The 14222-nt window shown below is 37.8% G+C and overlaps 1 long non-coding RNA gene across 4 annotated transcripts in view; it reads left to right on the top strand.

Moving 5' to 3' along the window:
* LOC141500108 (uncharacterized) overlaps positions 1-14222 on the top strand; it is a 112252-nt gene that overhangs the window by 16930 nt on the left and 81100 nt on the right. For all 4 annotated transcript variants that reach the window (XR_012471840.1, XR_012471838.1, XR_012471839.1 and 1 more), the window contains exon 2: positions 6907-7020. This is a non-coding gene — a long non-coding RNA (uncharacterized LOC141500108). The remainder of the gene's footprint in view (positions 1-6906; positions 7021-14222) is intronic.

Raw genomic sequence — 14222 nt, forward strand, 5'->3', positions numbered from 1 at the left:
TATAGATGATGAGCTGGAACAGAGAGAGAATGGATGTACAGAGACCATTTAGAAGACTCTTCTAGTAGTCCAGGTGAGAAAAGTTGTGGTCCATAGAGCTAATAATTGCCAATATTTATAAAAAGCTTGAAGGCTTGCAAAACCATTTACATAAGTGAATTCATTTGATCTTCATAATTACCCAGTGAGCTAAGTTCTGTTTTATCCCAATTTTACAGTTGAGGAAATTGTTAAAGAGGTTAAGTGACTTGCACAGAGTCACAGGGTTAGTTAGGTACCTGTAGCAGGACTATTTAGAACTCAGGTCATGCTGACTCCATCAACTGAGCAATCTAATTGTATCTCTGTTCATTATTTTCAGACTTTTTGTGACCTATTTGTGGTTTTCTAGGCAAAGATACTGGAGTGGTTCACCATTTCCTTTTCCTTGTAGATGAGGAAACTGAGGCAAACAAGGTGAAGTGACTGGCTTAGAGTCACACAGTCAATGAGTATGTATCCAGATTTGAATTTGGGAAGATGAGACTTTTTGACTTCAGGCCTAGCACTCTAGACAGTTCAGTATTACTGCCTAACTGCCTAAGTGGATGCCTTAGACTTGGATGAAGACTTAAAAAGCCTTGGCAATTGATTTTTAGATATAAGAGTGAGACATAGGGAAGAGTAAAGTATGATTCTGAGATTGTACATGAGGGTGACTAGAAGAATGGTGGTACCCGTGACAAAAATAGGGAAATTATACCTGGGGGTGAGTTGTGGGGATAAAAATTAAAATTGCCATAGAATATGTGGGGTAGGCTACAAGTGTCTGTTGGAAACTTTATGTAGTGTTGCCCATGATGTCTTTTTAAATTTTTTGAATTGATATTCATGAATATTGGTCTATTTTTACCTTTCTTTGCTTTATCTTTCCTGGGTTTAGGTATTTGAACTAGAGGGGAAGCTAGGATACAGTGGATACAGCACTGACCTTGGAGTCAGGAGGATGAGAGTTCAAATCCTGCCTCAGTCATTTGACTCATACTTAACTGTGTGACCTTGTGCAAGTCACTTAACCCTTATTGCCTCGCATCCATGGCCATCTCCAGTTCTCCTGAATCGTATCTGGCCACTGGACCCAGATAGTTCTGGAGGAGAAGGTGAGGCTGGTGGCTTAGCACAGCCCCACTCACTCACATCCAATTCATGTGCTTGTCATGACATTGCCTCCCTGATGTCATGATTTTCAAAAATGAAGGAAAGGAAATTGGTAGTTTTTACTTTCCCATTTTGGGAAATCATTTATGCAACATAACTATTATTTATCCTTGAGTAGTCAGAGAATTCTCATGTAAATCCATCTGTATCATGGATTTTTTTCCTTTGGTAATTTACTGGGGACTTCTAATGGCCATAAGGGTGGCTTATCATTAGCCACTATCTCTGGTCATATGAATTGCATATACAGACTAAGGGTCTAGTGTGTTCTTATCTTTCCTTATCCAAGAAGATCAAATCAACATCATATGTTAGAACTAAGTAACAGTGTGTCATACTGTGGTTGATTAGACCAATATGTGTTAGGAATGCTCTACCACAGTTTGGACACAAATGGTTCATGGGAACACTTGAGGTGGATACTCTAAACTTGTACTGTTTGAACTGTTTCAATTGTGCCTTCCTGATAGAGCATAGCACCTTCTCTGATGAGGGCACACCATGTTGGGTGGTCCTGTGTCAATATCTCCCATGCAGAACAATCAATCTCACAGTTCTTAAATGAAATTTTCACAGTGTCCCTGCATTTCTTCTGATACCCCTTACCATAAGCATTTGCCCTGAGTTCTCCATCAAAGTCTTTTTTGGCAAGGATACTTTTAGCATTTGAACATCATGCTCATTTTATTGTAGTAATGTTGGAATGCTTGGTACTATAACTGGACAAAAGGACTTCAGTTTCTAGTACCTTCTCCTGCCACGTGATCATCAGAATGTTCCTAAGACAATTTAAATGTAAGTGATTTAGTTTCTTGGCAGGGTGCCGGTAGATTGTCCAGGTTTCACAGACATGTCTCTTGGAATTGTCAGGCAGCAAACACCATATCAACTCTCCTCACCCCTTTCTAAAGCTACATTGGCTCTTGGGGAGGTGACCATCTTTCCTCTAAAGGATCGGCCTGTTGAGGACTTTAGCAAGAATCTTACCAGCAATGACTAAAAGAAAAACACCCCCTGTGATTGTTGCAGGAAAATGTATTCTCTTTACCTTCATAGAGATGGACAATGGACATGGAGACTAGGATCATGTCCTTGTCACTAATCAGTGTCCCTCCATCTGCACTGAGTAATTGATATGCACAACATGTCTTTGGCCCTTAAATAACCTTCAGGGTGTCATAAAATCCTTTGAATTGTTACTATCCACATAAAACTGCATTCCATGTCTTCTTACTGAGCGAAGTATTCTGCATCTCTTTCAACATCACTTGCACTTTACTTTTGATGGAATTAAATGCCACCTTAGAAATGGATGAACTATCCTGCTGGCAAATCCTGTGGATTTTTTGTTTTTCATTTAGCAGCTTCTGTATTTTCCCATTATTTTATCAAACCAGCCTTGATGTTTGTAAGTGTTCTTACTCAGATGAGCAAATGCAGTGCTGCTGTACAGCATATCTCTGATAGCTCTTTTTTTCTGCTCCACTGTTGCCAATTGTGTGCTGGCTCAACTTTCCTTCCAAGTTAATAGCCACCTTCCCTCTCCAAGAAGCACTCTAATCTCTTGACATTAATTCTTTTGGTACTCATTTTGTCTTGGGGCCACCATTTTGATTGAATGTGAATATTTAGCTTGGAGAAGATGAGTCTGTGATCAGTCCAGCACTCGACACCACACATTACCCTTGTTAGTCTCATATCCTCTCTTTTTCTTCTCGTTGCAATCACATAGTCTGTAAGATGCCAATATTTGCTGTGGGAATTTTATTGTGTCTAGATAAACAGAAAACAGTGCTTGTGATGAGAAGGTCATGAGATGCATGAGTCTTCAGTAATAAGTGACTTTTGCTCTAACTCCATTCATCGCAAGGACTCCCTGTCATGTCTGGTAGTCTGGGCCTACTCTAACATTAAAATCACCCAGAATTATAAATTTGTCCTATTTTGGTACATTGATGGTAGGGATTTCCAGATCTTAATAAAATATTTCTTTGACTTCATCAGGGTTCATCTGGAGGGCATAGGCACTGATGATGGTGGCATAGTGTTTTCCTGTAAGTGGCAATCACATAGTCATGAACTGGTTGTTCATCTTTTTTTCAAGCTTGTAGATTAGACTAGTTTTGATTACAAAACCTAGCCCAGCTTCATGCCACTCCCATTCACTGCAGTCACTCCAGAAAAAAAGTATATCCAGCTCTGACTTCAGTAAGCTGGCCTTCATTTCCCAGCCTTGTTTCCCTCAAGATCGCTATTTGGATATGATATCTGCTGAGTTTCAAGTCTATTTGATCTTGTGTTGAATAGGAGTGGGAGGATATTCCTTGCACCGATGGTGAGTGGAATCTTATTTGAAGAAATTGTGGTAGATTATTTTGTGTTATGACCACAGAGTGGGATCCCTGCCTGCCATGGTAATCAGGCCAGGGTTCGGCAAGCCGACAATTTTCAGGGCATCTTTTCTAGATTCTTCCTCACAATACGTGGTGAGCAGCGTGAGCCTTAGAAGACTACTAAGGCACCCAGGAGACTGCCAAATCTGACTGCTGCTTCCAGTGAGGAAATGAATCCATGACCTGGGCCACCTGTGGGCAGGACTGTGACTATAGTTCCCATATATCAGCACTTGTTGATTCTTGATTTGTTTGTTGCTACATGACTGAGATAGGAATGGTAAAATGGTATGGGTGATGGCTTTTGATTCTTGCATAAATTGGATTTAAGTGAGGCAGAACTGCATGCCGTCATCAGTCTCACTCTCATTTCAAAGTCAACACAGTCCAGTGACAAGAGAGAGTCAAGGCAACTGACGATGGCTCAAAATGCAATGGATGATGTTTATGTCTAACCAAGCTCTATATGCTCCATAGTATCTGCTTTAGTTGCCTTCATGACCATTGGAATGAATTGTTCTCAATTGCCCATTCTATCATTAACAGGCTCACATGCTTGGTGTAGACGTACCTTCCCCCCACCCCATTCATGGATGAGTTTGAGACTCACTCAGTTACCCTTCAAGCTGGTTTAACCCATCTTCCAATATGGTTTACTGTAGCCATAGGTGAGAGTTAAGTGGCTCAGGTGGACTTCAAAGGTGGAAAGTTAGGTTTACCTGGAGACTTGTTGCAACTCCTCTCACCTTGAACCTGACCAGGAGTGGTAGTAAAAAGTGTCAGGAGGCTATTTTGGTGGTTATTGACTCAGTTGAACTCAGATGGATCACTCTCTGCCTGAAGTAGACCTCTGACAATGGTTGAGTCCTTCTGGTTCTTCCAGAAGGAATAATTTGGATTCCCCAATTTTCCTTTGTCTCCCTTCTTACTTCACTTTTTCTTCATGTTCTTAATTTATCTCAGACTTTTGGATTGACTTTCAGGCAAAGATTCCCCTTTCCATAATATATTCTCTCCAGTCCAAGGGGCAGATGGAGTACATGTCCCGAATCCTAGAACAGTATCTCTAGTGTGAAACCCTTACCACTAGTGTATTTGGGTTATTTATGAAGTTTTGTTATTATGACTGGGACTACTTGGAACTCATCTGTTCAAGGGAACTCTTTTTTTTTATTCCTCTATTTTTGTTTGTTTATTTTTAAAATTTATTTAAGGGGCAATGGGGTTAAGTGACTTGCCCAAGGTCACACAGCTAGCCAATTATTAAGTGTCTGAGACTGGTTTTGAACTCAGGTCTTCCTGACTCCAGGGCTGGTGTTCTATTCACTGTGCCACCTAGCTGACCCCCTCCATTTTTTAAATATTTTACACTCACACTTCAATTCCTATAGTCCAAAACTACTGAGGAAGTTTGAGGATGCCCACCTAACTGACAGAGTCTCTTGTGAGCAGCTACCATGGCATTCACATAGATTTACAACTACCATACTGCCAGGGAGTTTTTGAATACAGGGGACCAGACTTAGCTCTCTTCCTGTATGTACACTCTGTGCTAGCAGCCATTTCAAGAAACTGTTGGACAGGCCAGCAGGCTCTTTCATGTCACAGGAGTAGTTGGGCCTGGATCCTTTCACTTTGGGCTTCCCATTAATTTTCTACTTTACATTTTTAGTATTTTTTAGGAAGGGATTTTTTTGTTCTTTTATTTAAGAAAGGGTTCATCTTTCTCTAAACTCCTCCCTCTTCACAGGAAGAAGATACCATTTAGGATAACATTTACTCATGGCAGTTAATGAGTCAGCTTCTAGGATATAGTGGTGTGGCAGTGGTATAAAGCAAAGGAAAGAATGTGGGAAACCAGTACATGATGTATCCAATCCAGAGTTGGTATTAACTTTCATAAGTGGCATCCCACTGAACTCCCTCTTGGGGATCTCGAAGGAACAGGGACACTTGGTAGGTATAATTAGTTCAGGAGGGTGGACAAAGGGGATCTGTCCCTTGACCTCACTAGGAAATCATTGTGGTGGGCCAGGAGCTTAGAAATACAAATAACCCCATAAAGGCTGAAAATTTGGGGAGAAAGGATTGGATTTAAGGACCAGCTCCCTGTCATTCTCTCTAGTATTAAGTCAGTTATTCAAGGAGCATTTATTAAGAGCTTAACTAAGTTGCTGGCACCATGGGAAGCAGTAATGATACACACAGTCCCTGTCTTCAAGACAACCAGCTATGTACACATAAGATATTTATAGTGTGAATAGAAGATAATCTTACCTTCTAATTTTACATCCATTTGCTACTTTTCTTTCCATTTCTGTCATTCCCATTCATCTCATTTTGACATGTTCAAAGATACTCTGGTACCAACTCAATCTAGTTTTGAATTGCTATTTACTCTCCCTCTGTTCTGATTTTTTTCTCCGTCTCCCTGCCATTGATTCCCTGCTGTCTCCCTTGCTGTTGGTTGGCCTGTCCCTGGGGACATTGTCTCTAGCAGATATGCAACTAATGTATGTGGTCATTTTGGAACTCCACTCTCCATTTATATAGAACATCTGATGGCACCAGAGGAAATATACCATCTGAAATACTATCAATGAGATTCTTCTGTTAAAAGCCCACACAATTTGGCAACTTCCCACAAGTTCTGGCTTAATTTTTCTCTGTCTCTTCCATGCTGGTGATCACACAGTCACTCAGCAGAAATGCAAGAGAAATCTGCTTCATCTCAACAGTTAATGGACAGCACAGGAAGAAGGAAGACAGCTGAGTACTTAAGTATAGGGATGAGTAGCAGGAGGACCTTGTACGGAGTTATAGAGCATGGCCTCTGTGCTTGGCAGTCTGCCACAGGCTGGGTCAGTGGAGACTAGGAAACACAAGGGAGAAGAGCTTCTATCTCTATCTTGGGACACATTACTAGAGTGGAAGAGAGACTGCTCAAATATATCTTATGTGCAAATGTGATATTTACATTTCTTTGGGAACATGTATGTAAGAGTAAAGGATACTATTGGAGAATACTAATGGAGTGCTAGGTCTGGAGTCAGGAGGATCTGAGTTCAAATGTGACCTCAGATACTTACTGGCTGTGTGACCCTGGGCAAGTCACTTCACCTTGTTTGCCTCTGCTTTCTCATCTTTAAAATGAGCTGGAGAAGGAAATGGCTAAATACTCTAATATCTTTATCAAGAAAACTTCAAATGGAGTTACAAAGTGTTGGACATGACTGAAAAATGACTGACTGAAATTTCTTCTCAAAGACCTGTAATGATAATGTGCTCATTACTTCTCTGTGTCATTTCATTCTAGAATGGAAAGCTTTCTCTGGTATTAAAAAATACTGAGCAATAAATGGAAAGATCTGGGGGACACAGGTGATGTTTTCATCATGGCTTCAGAATGAGTAGAATAAAACAAGTCAAGGTAAGGACATGGGCTGACCAGTAGCTACAGTCTCTCTACTGCTCATTGAGGGGCACTACTTCATAAGCTTTTATGTTTTTAAGCTTATATTTAATTTTTTCATTGAATAAGCATTTATTTTCTTCCCCCCCCCATTAGAAAAAAACCCAAAACTCTTTGTAACATATGCATAGTAAAGCAAAACAAATTCCCACCTTGGCCACAATAAAAAATATATGCCCCATTATACGTCCTGTATCCATTACTACTCTGCCAGGTAGTGAATAAAATGTTTCATCATCAGTGCTCTAGAACCACAATTGGTCACTGAACTCACAATAGTTTTAAGTCTTTCAAAATTGTTTGAGCTCTGCAATGTTGTTGTTATATAAATTTTTTCCCTAGGTCTGTTCATTTCACCCTCTCAGCATTTCAAAGTCTTTGCCGGTTTTGCTCTACTTTTTTTGTCATTGTTTACAGAAGAATGATATTCTATTTCATTTACATTTCATAATTTGTTTAGCCATTATACATTTGATAAACAATTCCCTAGATTCCAGTCCTCTAATGACCTATGGTATAAATGATAAAAACCATTATAAAACAAAAACAATCATCTCAGCATCTGGGGCACAGTTTCAAATTATTTGCCAGAATGGTTGAACCAGTTCAAAGCTTTGCCAATAGTCCAAAAACTTTTGAATTATCATTTATTTTAACGCTATTTTCTTTTTAAATTTTGTATTCTAAATTCTCTCCTTTTCTCCTATCCCCTTTCACACACACACATACACCCACTGAGAAGGCAGACAATATATCAATTCTTGCAAAATACATATCTATATTAGCTAGATTTGAAAAAATAAGCAAGTGAGAAATTATATTTCAGTTTACATTCAGATTTCATCAGTTGTCTCTAGAAGTGAATAGCATTTTTTCATCATGAGTTCACTGGAATTGTCTTGGATCATTGGGTTAATCAGAGTAGCCAAATCTTTCACAGTTCGTCATCATTACAACATTGCTGTTACTTTTCAAAGTGAATTTTGGTTCTTCTCATTGCATTTTGCACCAGTTCATATAGTTTTCCCCATGTTTCATTTTATTGTTTTCTGAAATCACTCTTCCCCCTTGTCATTTCTTATAATAGTACTCCATCACAATCATATATCACCACTTATTCAACATTTCCCAGTTGATGAGCATCTCCTCAATTTCCAAGTCTTTGTCACCACAAAAAAATAGTTACTATAAATATTTTTGAAGCTATAAGTCCTTTTCATTTTTGGAAATATCTTTCGGAAACAATAGTATATTGCTGGGTCAAAGGGCGTGCTCAATTTTATAACCCTTTATATTTAGTTCCAAATTGTCCCCCAGAATGGATGGATCAATTCACTACTTTTACTGTACCTATTTTTTCTCATCCTGATATCTCAAAGTTGTTTTAATTTGCATTTCTCTTTTGAATAGAGATTTAGAAAATTTTTTCATATGATTATGTGTAAATATTTATTTATTTTTCTGAATTCCCTGTTCATATACTTTGGCCATTTATCAATGGGGGAATGGTTCGTAGTTTTATAAATTTGACACAGTTCTATAATCAGTATATGTTTAAGAAATGAGTCTGTTATAAGAGAAACTTGTATTACAATTTTTTTGACAGCACTTCATTATCCGGGGTACCTTTAAACAAAAATTAGTTTCTTTGATTATTTTAATTAAGTCTTATTTTGCTTTTGCTGTGTCGAGATCATGATTGTTTCCCCTGTCTTTTTATTTCAGCTGAAGGATATTAGGTGGTTAATCTTAGGCCAGAAAAATGTCTCATCCTGACCTTTTGTTGATTTTGCTGTTCCAAAAATTGATTTCAAGTGTTATTTTTAAAGTTGTTTGGAGAGGAATATGAGATAGCTGAACTAGATTTCTACCTGTAATCCACCATCATGGTAACTCTTTAGGAAAGTCATTTTCTTCTTTCGTTTTTCTTTTTGAAATCAATCAGAAAGCATTTTTTTTTTATGTTCTAGCTGGTTGGGATACAAAGACAAAAAAGAAACCATGTGCTCTCAAGTTGTCCACTAACCAGGAAATGAGAAACCCTGTGATTTGCCAGACTTAGGAAAGGCATCTTGAGGGCAGGGACAATTAAGCTGAGTCTTTTAAAAATATTTTATTTATTTGTTTTTACAACTACATACAACAGTATTTTTTAACCTATCTTTTTTTTGCGAGCTTTTGTGTTTTAAATTTTTCTTTCTCCCTGCTTCTTGTAGAAAGCAATCTGATATAGGCTCTACATTTATAACCATGCTAAACATAGATCTATATTAATCATGGTATGAGAGAAGAATCATATCCAAATAGAAGGAAGAAAATATTAGAGAGAAAATAATGATATAATACACAAGACAACTTTTAAAAATTGAAGATAGTAAGCTTTGATCTGCGTTTAAACTCCTTAGTTCCTTCTCAGGACATGGATTGTATTTTCTATCACAAGTCTTTTAGAATTGTCTTTGATTATTGTACTGCTAAAATGAACAAGTCCATCATGGCTGATCATCACCCATGTTGCTGTTAAAGTGTACAATGTTCTTCTGGTTCTGCTCACTTCACTCAGCATCAATCCATACAAGTCTTTCCAGGCTTTTCTGAAGTCCTGCCCCTCATGATTTCTAATAGAACAGTAGTGTTCCATCTATATATACCACAATTTGTTCAGCCATTCCCCAATTGCTAGACATCCCCTCAATTTCCAATTCTTTGTCACCATAAAAAGAACTGCTATGAATATTTTTTGTACAAGTGGGATTTTTACCCTTCTTCATTATCTCTTCAATATACAGACCCAGTAGTGGTATTGCTGGATCAAAGGGTATGCACATTTTTATTGCCTTTTGGACATAATTCCAAATTGCTCTCCAGAAAGGTTGGATCAATTCACCATTCCACTAACAATGCATTCATGCCCCACATTTCCCATATCCCCTCCAATATTGAGAGGTATGAGGGGGTACCTCAGAGATGCTTTAATTTGCATTTCTCTAATCAATAATGGTTTTTCATTTGACTACACATAGCTTTGATTTCATCATCTGAAAATTGCCTTCCATATCCTTTGACATTTATCAATTGAGGAATGACTTTTTAAAAATCGATTTGACTCAGTTCACTATATATTTTAGAAATGAGTCCTATATCAGAAAAACTAACTGTAAAAATTGTTTCCCAACTTACTACATTCCTTTTAATCTTGGTTGCAATGTTTTTGTTTGTGCAATACTTTTTTAATTTAATGTCAAAATTATCCAGCTTGTTTGTTATAATGTTCTCTATCTCTTTTTTGGTTATAAACCACTCCCCTTTCCATAGATCTGGCAGATAAACTATTCCTTGTTCTCCTCATTGTCTTAAAATATTCCTTTTTATTTCTAAATCCTGTACCCATTTCAACTTTATCTTGGTATGGGGTGTGAGATAATGGTCTATGCCTAGTTTTTGCCATATTATCTTCCAATTTTCTCAATGTTTATTGAAGAGTGACTTTTTTTATCCCAGAAACTGGAATCTGTGAGTTTATCAAAGAGTAGATTGCTATAGTCATATATGCATATAGTCATATGCACCTAGTCTATTCCATTGATCCACTAGTCTATTTCTTAGCCAACACCAAACAGTTTTGGTGACTGATGCTTTATAATATAATTTTAGATTTGGTATAGCTATACTTCCCTTGCATTTTTTCATTAATTCCCTTGATATTCTTGAAGTAAGCTAGGGGGTTCTCACAAATGAGAGGAGAACTTTAGGCATGGGTCACTGCCTATGGAAAGACATGGAGGAGGCAGTAGAATGTTATATACTAGGAATAGCAAGTAGACTTATTTAAGGAAACAGCAAAATACTGATTTGAACTTTGAATTATATAGAAACATAGTGATGGCAGTATCAATATCATAAAAATATTCTTTTATACATCTAATATGATTTCATTTTCAAAAATGATTTGGGGGGATTGTCCAGACCTGTTATTTCATTTTTGTGGAAATTCTTAATATAGAAACTTTCTTCACCAATGCAGATCAGCGATTTGCTTTCTTTGAATTTTGTGCAAAACATGTAAAATACAAATGCTTTGTTTGGGGCCATATATCTAGCATATTTCAGAGGCAAAACTTGAACCCAGGTCTTTCTGACTCTAGAGCTGAACCTTTCTCCAATACAACTTTCTCTTTTTCCTTTGAATAAAAAAAAAAAGACTCAAACATCCATCCCTTAATGAGTTAAAGCATGCTCTGAATTCCTAGTTACAAAACAGAATCACTTCTTTTTGTGGAATTTGATGTATCATTTAATCTGACCCACCAGAATCTGGGAAGTGGTGGCTTAGGCTAATGAAGGATTATTAATGAAAACAGAGTTATTTATTGCAGTTTTGTCTTGTTTGTAGCCAGGAAGAGTCACAAAGGCTCTTAAAAAGCAAAGGACTAGACTTGAAAGAAAAGGAATACTAGAGAAAAGTTCTAGGGCATCAAAATCTCCTTTATTTACCTTTCCCAGTGGTTTCAGAAAATGCCCATAGGATGGAGACAGCCTTATCTATTAATATCTCTAAGATTGTCAGACAAATGACCCCCTTTTTAAAAAAATGCTTTGATAATTAGATTTCTTTGGGCAAAAACATGATGTTCTTCAGAATATTTAGTTGTCTGGATATGTTCATTGGCCATTTCAATCAAATGCATGAACAGGGGCTACTGGATTGAGACAGAGTACATGGTACTCTGAATACAGCACTCAGAGACAGAGTACATAGTACATGTGACTTCATGTAACATTTGTTCTGGGAATCAAGAAGACCTGAAATTCAGTCCTGTTTTTGACACCTTCTTGCTTTATGACCTTGGGCCACTCACTTCACCTCTCTGATGCCATTTATTTCCCTATAAAAAGAGCATGTCTAATCATCCCTGGGGGTGGGGCACGCAGGTATTAGTAAATACCTATGTACTGGCAATTATTCTGAGTGTAGAGATAGAAGGAAAGGTGGAAGATAGGCCCTGTTCTCAAAGGAGCTTACTGTCTAATGGGACTACCTCCCAGGGGGATCAGGAGACTCAAGTGAGAGGACTCATGGAAAGCATTTTGCCAAGTTCAAAGTGCTATTATAAAGGCGATCGTTGCTATTAGCAGTCCTGACTAGAGGAGCTGGTTGTTTGGATTTTATATCCTTGGGGGAATAATGTTAATAATAACTCATAACTCCTATTTGGATAGTACTGTGAAGTTTACAAAGGACTTTTACCCACTGATCCTCCTTCCCTCCTCTCATGCCCACAGAGAAGAGCCAAAATAAGAAAAATGAGGCTAGTGGGGACATGGTGAGCTATGGAAGCCTCCTGGGTACTCCCTTGGGATCTTGTATGAGATCTCCATCAGGACCTTGGGACTGATGAGGGGAAGGGAGGGAACAAGCATTTCTAAAGCACGTACTGTATGCCACTTTACAAATATGATCATGTGGTCCCTACTGTACTCCCCCCCCCATTTCTAATACATTGCCAGAACATTAGCTCTAGCTTTATAAATCCTCACCAAGGTATGATATCATAGGGAGTCATGTGAGATAGTGGAGAGTGTACTGAAATAGAAGAGACCTGAGTTCTAGTCCTGGTTCTGACTCAAAGTAGCTGGATGACTTTGGGGAAACCACTTATCTTTCAGCTCTACTTCCCATATCTGTAAACTAGGAAATGGGTAGATACTAAATCATTTGTATATTTTCTTCAAAGTAGCCATGAGGCTTAAGGAAAATGGGCATATGGAATGGACTCATTGATCTCAATGGTCCTTTCCCAGTTTTAACAGTCTACAAACAACTCTGCCTTTAGTTACTTGAATAAATGACAGTATAGACAGAAAAATGTTCCCTTTTTCAAATGAAATCTCAGCATTTCCAATTAGGAAAGAAACTAAAATAATTTTGAAGCTTTTCTGGAAACTTGCCAATCAGAGCACAACATAACATGGTATACATATGATGTTCTGAATGGTTAAACTATCTCTTCACCTGTTCAATGTATTTCAGATAATAAAATAAATACCTGAAGCATACCATAGTATGCTTCTTAATGCCAAAGATAAGGGAACCAAATGGAAAAGCTTGAAGCTCTTTGTTGTTGTTATTGAGGGAACTGGCATTAAGTGACTTCTCCAAGGTCACACAAGCTAGTAGGTATCTGAGATCAAACTTGAACTCGGGTCCTCTTGACTCCAAGACTTGTTGCACTATTCCTGGTACCCTCAGGTACCCTGTGGGCCACTTCTTAAAAAGTGTTATTCATCCCTAAATCTATAAATTTGTGGACTGTTGCCTGAACTGGACATTAGGAAGACCTGTTCTTGAATTCTACTTCCAACACTAGTACTGTCATATCTGAACCTCAATTTGTTCATCTAGAAAATGGGGAGAATATTAACTAGAGCATTTGCCTCCCAGGCAAATGAAATAATGCATGTAAAGTGGTAAATAAATGTCATTTCTTTAGGAGTGGTAATTCTCTGAAAAAAATTATCTAGGTGATGTAGCCTAAAACCTTGCAGCATACTGGAGGCCAATTCTACCTACCCCAAGATAGAAATTGCCTGCTTTTCTTTCATGATGCCATAAATTTCAAAAGTTACAATTTTAATAAAAATGAAACCAAAATGGTCTCTGCAGCAGCTCAGTTTTTCCCATCTTTCCAAATAGCGCAATTAAGGAAACACTATACGAATTAAAGGGACAAAGCTATTAGCAGATCTCACCATGAATCAGGCGGATCTAATTGCCGTCAATTACAATATGTTCACTTCCTGAAAGAGTTCTCTCTGACATTTCATCGTTTTGTTTAACGAAAATAAATCAATCCGCACATTCTTCATAAGAAGGATGCATTATTCAAAACCATATAACTCCTGAGAGGAAAAAAAAATGTTAACAAACAAGAGGAGTATATAAAATTGTACTAGCAGGAAGCAAGTTCCCTTGTAATTAATGTCAATGAGAATTGCATATTGACATTTTTATCTTCACATATAGTGAGAATCTTACAACTTGAAGCAAAATGACCATTTTGAAGAGGAGGTGCTAGGAGTTCTGCAGTCTTCCCATGATGCCTTCCTGTGGCCTGCAGCTCTCAAAAGCTCCAACCAGAGAATATATTTCTTGCAAGCCC

Source organism: Macrotis lagotis, chromosome X (assembly GCF_037893015.1).
Source record: "Macrotis lagotis isolate mMagLag1 chromosome X, bilby.v1.9.chrom.fasta, whole genome shotgun sequence".
NCBI lineage: Eukaryota > Metazoa > Chordata > Mammalia > Peramelemorphia > Peramelidae > Macrotis > Macrotis lagotis.